This window comes from Mizuhopecten yessoensis, unplaced genomic scaffold, assembly GCF_002113885.1.
Source record: "Mizuhopecten yessoensis strain PY_sf001 unplaced genomic scaffold, ASM211388v2 scaffold8399, whole genome shotgun sequence".
Taxonomy (NCBI): Eukaryota; Metazoa; Mollusca; class Bivalvia; order Pectinida; family Pectinidae; genus Mizuhopecten; species Mizuhopecten yessoensis.
This window is the reverse complement of record NW_018407528.1, coordinates 203,175-219,027: the sequence shown is the minus strand read 5'-3', so window position 1 is coordinate 219,027 and position 15,853 is coordinate 203,175. Positions and strand designations below refer to the sequence as shown.

At 35.3% G+C, this 15,853-nt stretch overlaps 1 long non-coding RNA gene across 1 annotated transcript in view; it reads right to left on the bottom strand.

Annotated features, from left to right (window-relative positions):
• The window catches only part of LOC110455896, a 21,172-nt gene extending 5,742 nt beyond the window's left edge, over positions 1-15,430 (bottom strand). The window contains exon 1 of the long non-coding RNA XR_002463518.1: positions 15,129-15,430. This is a non-coding gene — a long non-coding RNA (uncharacterized LOC110455896). The remainder of the gene's footprint in view (positions 1-15,128) is intronic.
• Between the last annotated feature and the right edge of the window lie 423 nt (positions 15,431-15,853).

Sequence of the window (15,853 nt, the reverse complement as noted above, 5' to 3'; positions counted from 1 at the left end):
TCTCTCTCTCTCTCCCCTGTTTTTCTTTCTTTCTCCCCTCTCCCTATTATATTTTTTTGCTTCTTCTCTAGACCCTGTGATTCTATTTTGTCTATGGTGTGTGTGTGTGTGTGTGTGTGTGTGTAAGATTGAGTGTATGTTCTAGTATATAAATGATATACATGTACTATGTAAAGTGTGTTGTTTTAGACAGAGCATGGGTGTGATATATTATCTATCATGATGTTTGTAACTATGGACGATGATGATGATGATGATGATGATGATGATGATTATTGTCAGTGTGTATGGATGACGACAACGATGCTGATGATGATGATGATGATGATGATTGTCAATGTGTATGTACAATGATGATGATGATGATGATGATGATGATGATGATGATGATTGTCAATGTGTATGTACGATGATGATGATGATGCTGATGATGATGCTGATGATGATGATGATGATGACAACGATGATGATGATGATGATGAGGTTGATGACGTGTATAAATGACTATGATTGAGAAACGCATGCTTCTGTCTACAAGTGAGAGTTTGTGTGTAATGTCTGTTTGATGTAGATGTAACAAAAAACTTGAAAAAATAAAACAATATAAAAAAAAATATATATGTACAGGAATCCCCCATATGGCCACTGCCGCGGACTGTTTTCTTTCTCTGTGTGTGATTTGCCGCCATGCATGGAGAACAGTTAATGTTATATTGTTAAAGTAAGCCACACACCTAGTGAAGTTTGGTAATAATAATATAATACAACATTTGCTATAGCGCGCTATCTAGCTAACATAAGCCACTCTAAAGCGCGTTACAGTACATAGATATTCAATTTACACAATTAGCATATGTATCAATTAATTCAATTTTGAGGAATTCGAAGAAGCTGCCTTATCAGGCGCTAACTACTAGTCCTATGCCATCTGGCTAATATCCCCTTTGTGTGGTGTATGCATGTGTGTGTGTGATGGAGATGTACTGTGCTCTGTTTTGTAGTCGGACCGTGCTTCCAATGGAATCTTTTATAGTGCCACTTCACTTCAATGCTACAGCACAGATACCGCAACATTCACCCCAGATTATTTTATATTACACCTAGATTGTTGGAGTAGTGTGGGCAGGAGAAAAATGCTTTCTCTGATAATCCATGCCAGCGACGACTTCGAGGATCGAACCCCGGCCGCCTGCGTGGAAGGCCGAAGTGTAAACCACTCGACCAATCCGCCCATAAATGATATAAGCTAGAAATGCATTATATTGTAGGAGGAATGCTGTACAAGGTGCATTCGGTATGGTATTTCACATAAATAGCACTTAACTGTTGAAAGGACGTTGAAAGTTGTTATTACTTTTCTCCCCCAAACCTATTTTAGTAGTTATATGTTTGTGCAAATTCTGTATCTTATGTAACAATGTTATTTATGTCAATGTAGACTATTTTATTGTCTCATTCGAAGCCTTATTTTTTTTCGATTTTATGTATCGTCTCGCCGACAATTTTAGTCGCTAAGGCCAATGTTCTATAAATGACAAGGAACTTTGTTATTGTCTGTCTGCTTGATACAAATATATTTTTTCTTGTTTTCTCCAAGATACAGACAAACTTCCCTCCTTGTCTTTGTAGATATAGAGAGCTAAGAGGACAAGTAATGAACATATAATTTGAATTCCGATCCTAGTAACCAACAGTACATATCAGTGCCGTTGTTATTTGTTGCTTTATTTTTTGTTGATGTAATTGATATTACTGTTGTTCTGTTGTTGTTATTGTTGTTTACTTTAAAAGCCCGGATACCCACACATCTGTTAGGTGTTTACTTTACTTGGTAGTAAAGTTATGAATGACATTTATATTGGATATGAGGTTACGTAAGACTTAAGTCATTTCCCCCCCGCATCCACATTCACCGAAGATTACTGTTTACACAAACTTCATGACAGTTCAATATAGACGTAATATCGTCAATGATCCGATACCCTATTTAGTTATTATCAATCAATAGTCACCGTTAATACCTCCATCTGGTTTATATGAGATTTGCTGACATTATAAACATAGATATTACACGTTATCACAAGAATAAGCTAATCGTTCACTACTTTAATACCACTTTAACTATAGGTCCGAAGGTCAATATTTCTGGACAAATGTGTAGATAAATGACCGTTGAAATTTTGTATGTGTAGATATGGGTAACTGAGCACCTAATCTGTTGATTTTGACATAGGAGTATAGTTGAGTGGATGCTCTCTGACGAGACAGATTGATATTTGTTTTCCATGATGTCTGTGTAGGTAAATCATAATTTGTGTACATACATGTATTTTAAATTAAATTACGGAATATGATTATGCAAATTTCAACTTTAAACAAAAAAGGAAAAATGTAATTGAAATTCTTCCAAAAAGGGTTATTCAACCAGTGGAACCTGATACAATCAAGTCCTGGCCCGAGCTTATAAATATATCCTGAGTTACGCACACATCTGAATGTTGTGTAACGTTTAAGTGCTGTTCCACAGGCACTGATAATGGAATATCGTGACATGTAGGTTCTTTCTGTATAATTGGAACAATTGACTTCACTGTCTAGTATGAGTTATCTAACAATGCTTGACAATACACAATTACTTCCCGACATTAATCCCGAGTTCCTTGAACAGTAATAATAACAATGTCCCAATACCTACAACAACATGTATATAACAAATGAGAGAGTAAGAGCTATGTCAGTATTGACCTGTTCTATAATCAGCTGTCATGCTGCGAACCAAGGCCTCATTGTTAAACAGGTATGGACAGGTACATTGTTTACGTATGTCACAACGGCGTTTATACTTCCTTAGAGTCGACATTATTCATAATTTCCTTGGAACAAATAAGACAGCACTTGGTATCAAAACATTGCTATTTTCTTTGTTTGGTAGAATATCTAGCTTTTGATTAAATAAACTTGGATTGCCAAGTAAAGATTTATAAAATTAAACTATCAGAGCATACACAACAATTAAAATCAACATAACTTCAATTTTCAAGAATCAGTAAATGTGAATTGGCTAAATAGGAATCAACATCATTATGTTGTGTTTGCAATTTTGATTAAACATGAAACAACAAAGTGATAATTAGGTCTGAATGATTTGCAGAAGCTGCAAAAACAGCATTATGTTGTAACTATGACGCCTGTGTCGGACAGTGCTATAGTAAATATAGTCTAGCACTTATTCCATGAAATGTTAATGGTCAATGTTGACCAACTGTCTATCAGCATCTAATCACTCTAGGTAGTCGGGCAGGGGAAGGTGATTCGACATGACAGGTCCAATGTTCGTAGAAATATTGCTATTTGACCCGTGATTCTAGCAATTGTGTGATTGTCGCGGGCATACGCGTGTTTCATATTTGGTCAGTGGTAATATTTTATCATATACATATATTTGTTACTCATTGCTCATGATTTCACAACAGACTTTCCTGTTGTTGTTCATCATTGTGACATCAGTTCCAGAAGAGCACTTTGTATTTGAGGTGAAGTCTATCGATATTTTTTATTCAGTGAAAAGATACCACCTACGCCATCCTATTTAGTTGCATAACAAATTTTGAAAAGATATATGTGCTTGGTACAGGCACAAGCAGAATGCTTATGTAAATCTTGTATATCAATCGATCTATGCGACTTTAGGTGCTAAAGCTGGGAATAAATATATATAAACCGCGTTTTTAAACCATCGCCATGTTCTTATTTTCTTATAATGATTACGAATACAGGAAAAACTATCTAAAATTTTGTTTACTAGTATAAAAAAGCGAAACAAAGTAAACATTTTACCGCACCTTATGGTAATTTTACCCATTAAGACCTCATCCGTGGTAACACATGCCAAGTTAATAAGTGTTATGAAATGCATGAAGTACATACAAAATTCGCATTTAAAACCCCCTATAACGTTACAATTTTTATTTTTTTTTGTTGCTAAAAATATATTCTAATAATAATAATATAAAAGGTATTGTAAATCGTTCTGGAATACATTCTAGTTACAAGGCTACTACCTACCTCGATGAGTCATACTTTAACTGCAGACTTATCCACCTTGTTACATGTAGGTCAAATATTTATTATAAAAACGGACAGGTGTGGCAACTCTGCAGACATATGTTCAAGATCAAGATAAACCACAGCGTCAACTTAATTTAGTTTACTTTTTTAACGTCCAATTAACAGCTAAGGTCATTTAAGGACGTGCCTCGATGTGTGTAGTGTAGACTTGCTTGCGTGTGTGTGATAGTGAGGACTTGATGCCGACTTTATAGTGCTATCTCACTGAAATACCGTGCCGAATGAATCAAGAACAGCATTCCGCCCGGTCACATTATACTGACAACGGGTGAACCAGTTGTTGCCATTCCTCTTAATGCTGAACGTTAAGAGGGAATAACAACTACCATTTTTAAGGACTTTGGTATGTCCCTACAAACAAGGACGAAATAATTTCCATTGCTTGATGCCAATTATATGTGTTATACATAAGATCTTTCCTGTCAAATCCGTCAATATTTGCTTGTCAATTTAGGACACGGTGACCAGGACATACATCTCAAAGTAGAACTCGGGTCATTGTTACAAACGATAAAATATTAAGCGATTATTGAAGGATAATCATTTTATTATTCAGATCTGGTTAGTACTTTATTTAATTATTTACGGTCCATCAAAACAGAATATGTCTTTATGGCAGATAATTGGTAGATATAACAAGCAAAACGAAATGACATCCAAAAAACAAAAAGATTTAAGACAAATGGCATATTGAAAAGTAAAAGTGGCTATGGTAAGCGTTATCGTTTTGAACAGATCAACAGTTTTCAGATAGGTTAGACTTGTGATATTTACCGTTTCGAAGGGAGATTTTAGATTTGTTATATTACTACAAGAATGTTGGCTGAATGTCAATGCTATCTAATAACAAGCGTTTTACTGTAACATGTTTTACCTTGAGGTAAAAACTCGTGTTTCAATATATACGAATTGGTAATGTATGAATGGCCCATCCGGAGACGGGCAAGGACACCTCAGCTCGGCGGTTTGCTCTACAACTGGGATGCCATTGTAATGATAAAGGTCATACATAACATTTACAGATTATAATTTGTTGTCTCCGCATTGAATTGATTCTAATCATTTTGCCCCTGTGATCTTAAAAATATTGGTATAAACGGTTTGAAATATGTAAAATGAAGTTACAAAACAACAGGTGGTTAATAAAGCCATTTTTGCAGCCTATCTGGTCAGTAGTATCGTTTACTTAATCATAAATGATTCCAGCGCTTTTCCTCGTTTGTCTATTAGTATATAACATATGTATCGGCCGTTTTCTTACCCTAATTTCTTCACTACTCAGTCCATTTCAGTCCTAAACAATATAACCAAGCCATGAAATGGGTATCATATCTTTGATGGCTTGTGCTAAATGTACAATTAAAAAAAGCTTTCATTGTAAATAGTTTGTAACATTGTTTTGCTAGTGTTTCAATAAAAGGGGTTGTTAAATTTTATAACAGCATATTATACTTATTTCCGTGAATATTTGATTTCGTGAATGCCTATTTCTGTGAATATTTGATTTCGTGAATGCCTATTTCCGTGAAAATTTGATTTCGTGAATGCCTATTTCTGTGAATATTTGATTTCGTGAATGCCTATTTCTGTGAATATTTGATTTCGTGAATGCCTATTTCTGTGAATATTTGATTTCGTGAATGCCTATTTCTGTGAATATTTGATTTCGTGAATGCCTATTTCTGTGAATATTTGATTTCGTGAATGCCTATTTCTGTGAATATTTGATTTCGTGAATGCCTATTTCTGTGAATATTTGATTTCGTGAATGCCTATTTCTGTGAATATTTGATTTCGTGAATGCCTATTTCTGTGAATATTTGATTTCGTGAATGCCTATTTCTGTGAATATTTGATTTCGTGAATGCCCATTTCTGTGAATATTTGATTTCGTGAATGCCTATTTCTGTTAATACTTACGAATGTGTTTCAATGAATGGTTAACTCTGCGCTTTTTCTTGTAATGACTTGAATTGAAATAAAGTGACGTAAAATAAATCGTAACAAATTAAATATTCTGTTTATTGTATCGAAATATTATTTGGTAGAATTTTTTTTTTTTTTTTTAATTTTCCGCATAATCTCACTCGACAGTATATATTACGAACAAAGGACGAGCTACAGTTCTTGGTGAACCGTTCCATTGCTAATACGACCGAGTAAGAGATCTCTATCAGCAGGCTAGCTTCTGCAACACAAGTGTTTTGTAAATAAAGTCATGATATTTATCGCACAGGAACTAAGCTAGGATGGATTAGGTTAAACATTAATAGTTGATACGGTCAGCGATGGTCTATAAAATATAACTGATTTCAGCTCATTTAACATGTATTTGAAGTTTATGGCCCCTACACCTCCTCCATGCTAGTATCCACGACACCACAGAAACACACACGTGATATTCATGCCGTTCGTATTGTCTTTCAGACTGATGAGGTTATGAAAATGTAAAGTTCTATCCTAGAAACGGTCGAGATTTTACGACCAGAACCGCACTTCTATTTCACCGTTGTAACAGAATGGGGTCTCCCTCGGGCACAGTTAGTCGTGGCCTCGATTGTTAGGCATTGATTCATAAGATCCTCCTGACGACAGCCTCGTTTTGATACCTCCCGCGTAGTAATTAGACACCTGCTGGTAGCCGTAAATTTACACCTGTTTAATAAAGTGTCACTTATCGGTCATGTGATACTACCAACAGGCAGGCTTCATCACAAATCAACCACAAGTATCCACTAATATCTAAACAATTAGGCGATATCCTGGCTGGGTCGATCAGGCGACACTGATAATCGGTTATGCTGCACAAATTCTTAAACACAGGAATCAATGACGCGTGCACGAAACGTTAAAATATATCTATAGGATCTGAACATAAAACACCTTGTTTCAGTTGAGTTCTTGCATGTAAAAAGAGTATAATATCAGTGAAATTTCCTATTTAGGTATTTGCACTATTTGATTAAAGTAAATAATATCTACCGACGTGCATTTGTGTAGTAATGTAGTAATAGATAATTTAATTATTTCTTTTGAAGATCCAGAGTATTTTCGAATGAGGATAGATAGAAAAGGCATCTTTTAAATAAAAATGAAAAACCTGTCGGATATGTTTTGATACAATTGACAATTGAACATTGTAAACAACCGTAAACTGTTCGTTATGATATCAATTTTACAACGGTAAAGTGGTAGCATTATTGTTATACTAGTATTAGTATTACACAGTCCCAAGGAACTCATACCAATACTATTGGAAAGTAATATTTTCCCCTGCAACATTTCAATGTAAATTGCACAGAGGAACACAACTCACCAAGTAGGCAACAACCTAGACACAGGACCACAACAAACAAATACAGTAAGACCGTACGGGCACAACACAGGACAGGGCCACGACCTTTCTATAGGACAACAACCTACATGCTGGGCCACAGCGTAGACAATGGACAAAGACCTACACATAATCCCAACCTCCACGCAGGGCAATCACCTAAATAGTGGACATCAATCTTCACATTTTGAAACAACCAAATCACATCAGTACAACTTATTTCGAGAGCAAACAAGACACTGGTCACAATCTATTTACACGAACGTAACCTACATAAAGGCGACAGGCGACAACCTACATAAAGGCGACAACCTACATAAAGGCGCCAGGCTACATATTCTGGCACTATCTTTACACAGGCGACAACCTATATAAATGACTAGAATCTTTGCGCTAATCTACATACAAGTTCACAACCCTGACAAATACGAACTTCCAAAACGTTGAGTTAAGCTTAAAGTCGCAGATTAATGTATCAATACCAAAATGCGTAAACATAGGTAAGGTAAAATAAAAAAAAGTGTAACAAATCGTCAACGCACATAGTGAGACGTCAAATTAAATATGCAAAACAATAACCTTAACTAAGGAGGCAGGAAGACATCTGAAAGTTATTATGAATCGCAACATGAGATGACCGAGTGTACTCTAGATGACTATGAGTTCCAACAAATTGTGACACATGTACCCGTCAGAAGGTACTCGAAATGATGTACTCGTCAGAAGGTAACAGAGAGGATGTATCTGTCAGAAGGTACTCGAAATGTTGAATTTATCGAATTTGTTCACACGGATACTAGCTCACGTGTCACACCGATGTAGAAGATGCGCTCATTTCGGTATTTGTTATCGACGTATTATGCTGATATATACAAACGGGATCGGCAATAAGTCCAACACAAACGATTTTTCCAAGAGCCAAATAACAAGGTTTATAGGCACGTCACCAATCAGAACTTTAGCTAAATCGTAAAATTTATAATTCATAGAAAGTATCGGATGCTTTCTGCTAAATGAATGTTCGTTATCCAAAACCCATTGAAATACATTTTAAGTTTTGACTGTTTTAATGAACATTTTGATCGCATAATTGTCGTTGATCTTCTGAACCTCCTACAATGATATATACTACCATTGATATATCCAGTAAGCTTATCGGAAAATTCTTTTGTATGTATGAAGATATCTTTGTGATGTGACAAAACGAACTCGTGTCACAGCGTCGATACTTTAAATAGTTGACTTTAAATGCTGGGAGACACACTATTCTTTGTGAACATGGATCATTGCACAGTGTTCACCTTTTTATCCCCTTTACCAATAATAAAACATCACAGAGCCATTCAAAACCTCTGAGGACATAAAGTTCGCGCTCGTTACCAGGGATACGGGCAACGAAGTGCAGTTCACATCGTTTTGGTACCACACAGCGCCATGATGGGTATGGGGGCTTACTTTCCAAACTGCACTTGGAGTGCTGACTTCAGTTTTTATAGAAACTTTTGTCTCTAGTTGTGGGAGGAAACAAGATGCCTCGTTTACTTTAAGAAAGAGTGAGACACACTGTAGTAAGATGTCACTAGAAAGTCTTCATACAGAGGATCACAAACTTAATTATATTATCTTCATAAAGTCACATGTTCTATTTAATTTCTAGATTAAAACCGTTAGGTAAATAATAAGATCTGAATATCAACTAGTAACTTCATTTTCAGAATATCAGTATACCTATGTGCACCAGTTAGTCAACTTTAAAATTGTTTTAGATGAATTTATACAATGGGTTTAGGACGAAACTGATATTGTTGCGCTATATATATATGTCAACCAACAGTTAACTCTTAGACAATGATCTTCAGCATAACAACAATCATCACCTCAACAATAAGGCCGCAAGCTGGAAACAAGTTATAAGACCGTTTACCTTTTCTCAGTCTTCCTGGTTATATACAGTTAAGGCTTATAAGCTACGAAACAATGCTATGGTCGTCATTGTGACTTGATTTCGTTATAAATCTTTATCGGTGGTGGAGGGCACATTTTTGTAAAAAGGATGTACGACCACGGGACAGGTATCCCCTACAGCAGACATCGGTCTATAGAGATATCATTATTGTCATATATAATAAAATTAGATAATAAATAGAAAGAAAGACAAACTACTAACGGGGCAATGAAAGAAAAAAAGATCCTTGAACACAAGTTTTTCGTACCATTCAAATGAATTGAGTTATTTCGTTACATCATAAATAGATATAAATAAATCAATATGTAAGGTATATATATGTATCATGTAACAGCAAAACGTCTGTCTGAATCAATATTAAGAAAAAATATATTTTTCACCCACTTTTAGATCAAGAATACAATGAAGATCTTTTGTTTGACCAAATTCAAGCATGATGTTTAATTCTTGTTGTACTGAGATTGGGAATAAAAAATACAGTAAGACCAAATAAAGCACCCCTGCAGGTTTAAAATTGAGAAACACCTAAAGTTATCATCTGCCTTTTGTAAGAGGTAACTTATGCGCGAACCCCCTGCAGAATTAGCGATTGGCTATTGCGGACAAAAAATTGACCAACCCAGAGCTGTCACACCCATGGAAACATTTGGGATCAACACAGTTTCTCTCTACCTCCTATTTAACAACCTTTATGCAACCTAGCACCTTCCTTGGCCATACCTGACAATTAACCTTAGCGTAGAACACACAGCACCTGCACCACACATGGACGGAAATATTACAACATGGAGGCGCGTCATATACTGTTAATAGGACGTCAAAAATACATCTATATCATAGCAATCGAAACGTATTGAACCGTCCTTGTGACCTAAAAACCTTGCTTGTTACTTATTTAGGTAAGTAAATGCTCTTAATTGAACTCATAAGCAATACCAGTCGATGCATAACTTATTCAAATTTGATACCTGCTTTTCTGGCAAAATCACATTCAACTTTTTCACTAATCAGTCAACATTGCACACCTGTCAATATATCTTACCAAAACAGTATTCTAAGTAAATTATAAATCAGTCCTTAACTGTCCTGCTGGCAAACGTATAAAGTTTCTTGGTATCAAGGAATAGCACTACTCTATAGTATTTACCTCTTAACAAAGACAAGAAAAGCCCTTTTCCGACACTAGACTTCTTTAAAGCCATATAGAGAGGTCAATATTTCTTACTGTAATAACAACAGCAGTCTCCTTATTGTTGGTTTTTGATAATCATTTTTGTCTGTTATAATACGTACATGCATCATTTTCAATGACAAAATTAACCTTTCTTCGTGTAAAAACATGCTGTATATTTGCAGATAAACTTCGTCAGGATAAAAAAAACTTCTAACAATACATTTTGTATTCGTTTATATGCTGATTAAACCTCACATTGTTCTATATAAAACCGTTTTAAAAAGAAATACTTTTTATCGTATCTCGATTGATATTAGATTATAGTCAGATTTCCTTCTATGATAGAAACAAAGCATGAACGTGCCTTATGAATTCAACATAGACACGTTTTTAAATAATAACTCTTAATGCAAATTTGTAAAGATAGCAATTTTAAAGATGATATCAAAATCAAGGATATGACAAATCAAATGTAAAATATAATTTGGCGAAAATATTGTCCTTTTCGTTAAAAGTACCTCAGCATGTAAAACATGAATGTGTTTTTATTGCTTCTGTTTGTTTGATTTCCCAATATTTTGCAATAGAATTGACTCTCACTCGTTAAACCTTGATTTTCATATCCGTCACAAGGACGGCAAATAATTACAAATCGGCTGAAAATTGTCTTAAAATACGGGCGATACGGAGGTTTGTCGTAAACAAAACATGTTTCATACAAAGGAAGCTAATACGGATCTGGAAACCTACAATGATTAGGACACCCTCTGGGAAATTAGTCTGTATAATCTGTAAGGCAAGTTATCATGTCAACAACTCCAACCTCGATTCAGTGTTGAAGCGGACTTCAAATAGCAACAAATGTTAATAAAAACTCCCAATATTACCTGGGAAATCAATAGTGATATGGAATGGCAAAGCCTGAAATGAGCGTTGCTTTTGTTGATTTCTGATTTTACTGATTCAGAATGAGATATTACTGATTTCAGTATAAGATAAAATAAACTTTATTTAAAGTCGGTAAGTCGAGGAATAACAATAAAACACACGCGTTGTGAAAAAGTAATATGTTGCTGAAAAAGGGCGTTGAAATGGGGTTGGTGGTCTAAAAATCATTGTGGATTTCGACATAAATACATTATCAATTGTTTCTTTTATGAGTTGTGATGTTCATATTCTCAACAAATGGAAATCAAAAGCTGATGAAATTTTAGACGATGAACAAATAAATGTACACATAGACCTATCGGTTTAATGCCGGCTCTTTTTGAAGATATCTCCCAACAGAACCTGGTTGATGAAAAAAGGACCTTCAGAAAATATACGCATTTTCTCTTTTTGTGCAAAAACAGAAATGAAACCAATAGGCGGTTATTAAAATGAAAAAAGTACCACAGGATGGAACAATAGACGCCGGGTCTCTATAAGCCAATATGACATGCTTAAAATCCTTCTGGTTCATGCTTGTATCTCAAAGCATAAACATATGTAGACGTAAAGGGAAAAGACCAATTATGTACTGTACTACTCCGTAGAAGTGAGAAATAGTTCTGAATAGTGATGAAGGCTTCATATAATGTACGTGCATACTAAGTTTCATAAAAACTGAACAATAGTTAAGCATGTGACCTTGCGGAGACCAAAGTATGGACGGACGGCGCTTCCCATTTCATATTACGTCCCGTTGGAATTTTTGACGGGCGAATAAAAACAGGAAAATCAAAATCAGAGGACATCTACAATGTATGACTGGCGTCATTACGTTGTTACGGTGGTTCGGAAGAAAACACTTACGTTTATTCCCATGGGATAACCATAACGAGTTCTTTTATCGAAATCAAACAGATACTGAAATCTTACAGTTGTTCGAAGATGAGTGTAAGATGTTCTCCGTTTGGTCGAACGCAGTTGTAATCCTGTGTTAAGCAGTACTTATATGGACGGTTACAAAACGTCTTGAAACAAGTAGCTAAAAGAGACGTTACACAAGCCAATCAAATACGGTATATGCCTATCAACTTGATAAAACTGATATCTTTCACACTGTGATAAATATCAAAAGTGATATTTTCACAGTGTGAAAATATCACCTTTTGGTATTGACCAATCATAACGGTATCTTCCATTCGATGCATTCAAAGGCAACGATTTTTTGTTCAGATTCATATGAAGCGACGTTAGAACAAGTGGTTGTTATGGTAAATGTTTGGTACACACACTTAAGTATTTACATAAATATACAATTATTAACATTTTATAAGCAATCATACCAGAAATAGCTGAAAACATCGGAGTTGAGTATCCCATTCGAAATGTCGCGCAGCCTTATTGTCAAGCATGACGTCATTAGAATATGACACTAATTCTTACTCTTCTGATTCCCGCCCTTTTTTAATGCATTACAATTTTCATGTTTTATGCCTTAAAAATGCAATAAAAGAAAATGTAATGGTGTCTTCAGTAATAACAAATATATTTGGTATTACTGAAGACACCATTATATATCCTCTATATCATATACATGTATATAATGCCGAAGAAACTTGACGATCGTGAAATTGAAGTTCATGTTTTTCATTGAGTTTTATGATAATTATTGTTGTTTTTTAGTGAATCGTTGACGAGAAAGATTTCCCGCTAAATCAGGAATGCGTTGTAAACAGTAAGGCGTGTTCGTTGTATTCAGGAAAAAGTCTGAAAGTTCACTGAAAATCGACATTAGCATCACCATCCTAACATCAGGATTATGATCATCACCATTCAAATGATCTGATCATCATAGTTAACCTAAATTAACTATTCGTACAAAGAATCATACCGACGCGTATTTATTGTGTTGTCTATAAAAAATATAACAATACAAAGGTGCGTGTTACATATACTACAATAGAATACCCATCAAACAAGACAGATAAAACATGGTTAGTTTGTGGTTTACGTCCTATTAACAACTATGGTAATTTAAGGACGTGTCAGGGTTTTGATGGCGGAGGAAAGCCGGCGTTCCCGGAGAAAAAACACCGACTTACGACCAGTACCTGGCGAATGTCCCACGTAGGTCTCGGACCCGCGACCCAGTATTTGAGGGCTAATGGTAGCAGAATGTCATTCGCTTTTATCTAAAAGAAAAGGACTTCATTTAGCGTTATCAGCTCATGTTGTCAGTTTTCTTCCACATTTTATGCACACTAGATGACTGCGTATTTAATTGCTTTGCACATATTGGTGTTTACTAATGTTCGCAGTAATGATAAATTCGCCTCCATTACGATGGACAACAAAAGGCGAAAATTAAACTGCGGCACACATTTCCCCGTATACGATACTTTTTATATTGATGTTAAGGCCAATATTTGATATTGATTGTGCCAGTAGTGAGCTCTAATTTATCTCCTAACTTTACGTTTAAAAGTTATGTACTCTATACAGAAGAGCCATTAGTTCTATACATAGGTGCACCCAAGTGACACCCAAAATGTCAAAAACTACTTTTTCTTTTAAATGCTGAATATGGAATGAACAAAGTATTCAGTACATGTATCATGTCGTCTGGCGTTATGAGACGTCATTTCAATGTGATCCGTGATGTGACATGTTGGTCAGCGGCTACTGCCAAAACATAATTTGCATCTGAAATCGCCTCACTGAAAGGAACACTTATTAAACCAACCATTCTTGAGACGTTTGCAAACTGTTTAAAGTTATCTATTATTATCTATTATTATAAATGTATATATCATATATTGCTGCTTATTCCAAAATATGTTCTCACTTAATTATATTTGTGTGTGAAATATTTAGACAATGCGACTTCAGATGCCAAAAAATCCTCCGTGATGCCTAAAACAAAATGTTAAAATCAAACTATATATTGATGGTTACCTGACTATACCTTTTGAAAACAAATTATCTGTAAAATAACATAAAGTTACATGTAGCAGCACACTCTTACACATTATATGTAAATTATTAAGGAGACGCTAGCGTCTTTCTTGACAAAGTATCCATTCATAAAATGGGATTGTTTTCAGATAATAATGATAACACTCCCTTGCGCGACTAATAATGAATATCAACGCAACTACACACTAAACATGTAAACGTGAAACATAACGTCTAATTCTTTAACATTTTTTTACCCTAACCTGAATTTCATCCCTGATCTAAGACTTGTCTATTAATAAACGGCAGGTTTTGAAATGTCTCTTTAGTGGTCGCTGTATTATATGTCGGGATATATGTCGTACGGTTACACATAAAATTAGCACTACTCTAATAAAAATGATCTGTATTCCACTTACACGACATTAGCGCTATACATATTTAGTGTGAATCAATGTTACAGTAGTGCACGTACGCGAGATAAGCGTCCCACTTTTGTTCTATTGCGAGATTAATGTTAAATCTTCTATGAAATTCCAACGTTTTTATTAAATGATTGTTAACCCACTAAAGTCTGATATAGTCTCTCCAGCTGGACTGTCCACTGTGGTATTGCTTTACGAAGAAATAAAATGCGAGCTTACCTTTGTGATGCTGAGCCTGTTGTAACGTGTTCCAAAGTGAAAGGCCTGTTGTGATAACAAAAGATCAAATGAAAGACGGACGGTACGGATTGACACTCATTATTGGAATGACAGCTTGGCAAGGACTCCGGGCTTTATATAATCTTACAAGTCAAACACCCGCTGGATATTCCCATATGAATATCCCATAACACAGGATGTACGAGATTATGATGAGCAGACCTGGGTTAGTGGCGATGCCGTAAATAACGCTACCAGCGTGGGTACACACATAGGACTACGTCACGTGAACAGAAGTTTGGAGGCTGAAGTTTTCAGGGAGTGACGGATTTAAAGAGAAAATGAATTTACTTTTAGGGATTCCTTGATATTTGAAGTAGCGCGATTTGACCAATAATAAATCGTTTAACTGGTGCGGTATCATCCAATGACAAATTGTTTTACACTAGTGTACACCCGTCCTACACAATGTCCTTGTTAAACAGTCGGCTGGATTCAGGAGAACACTGTCTCTGACTTGACACTGCAGTATAAAACAGAAGAATATTCTACTGCTAAAATTAATAGCTTTTAAATGTTTAAAGCATTACCAAATATACTGTTAATTGTTTTGGTTACAAACGTTTATACTAAGATAACTTAAGGTGGAGTCACATTCTCCTCAGCTATCAAATGGTTTTATTGGGTTTAGCGTTAATTAACAGTTAATATCATTAGCTCAAATA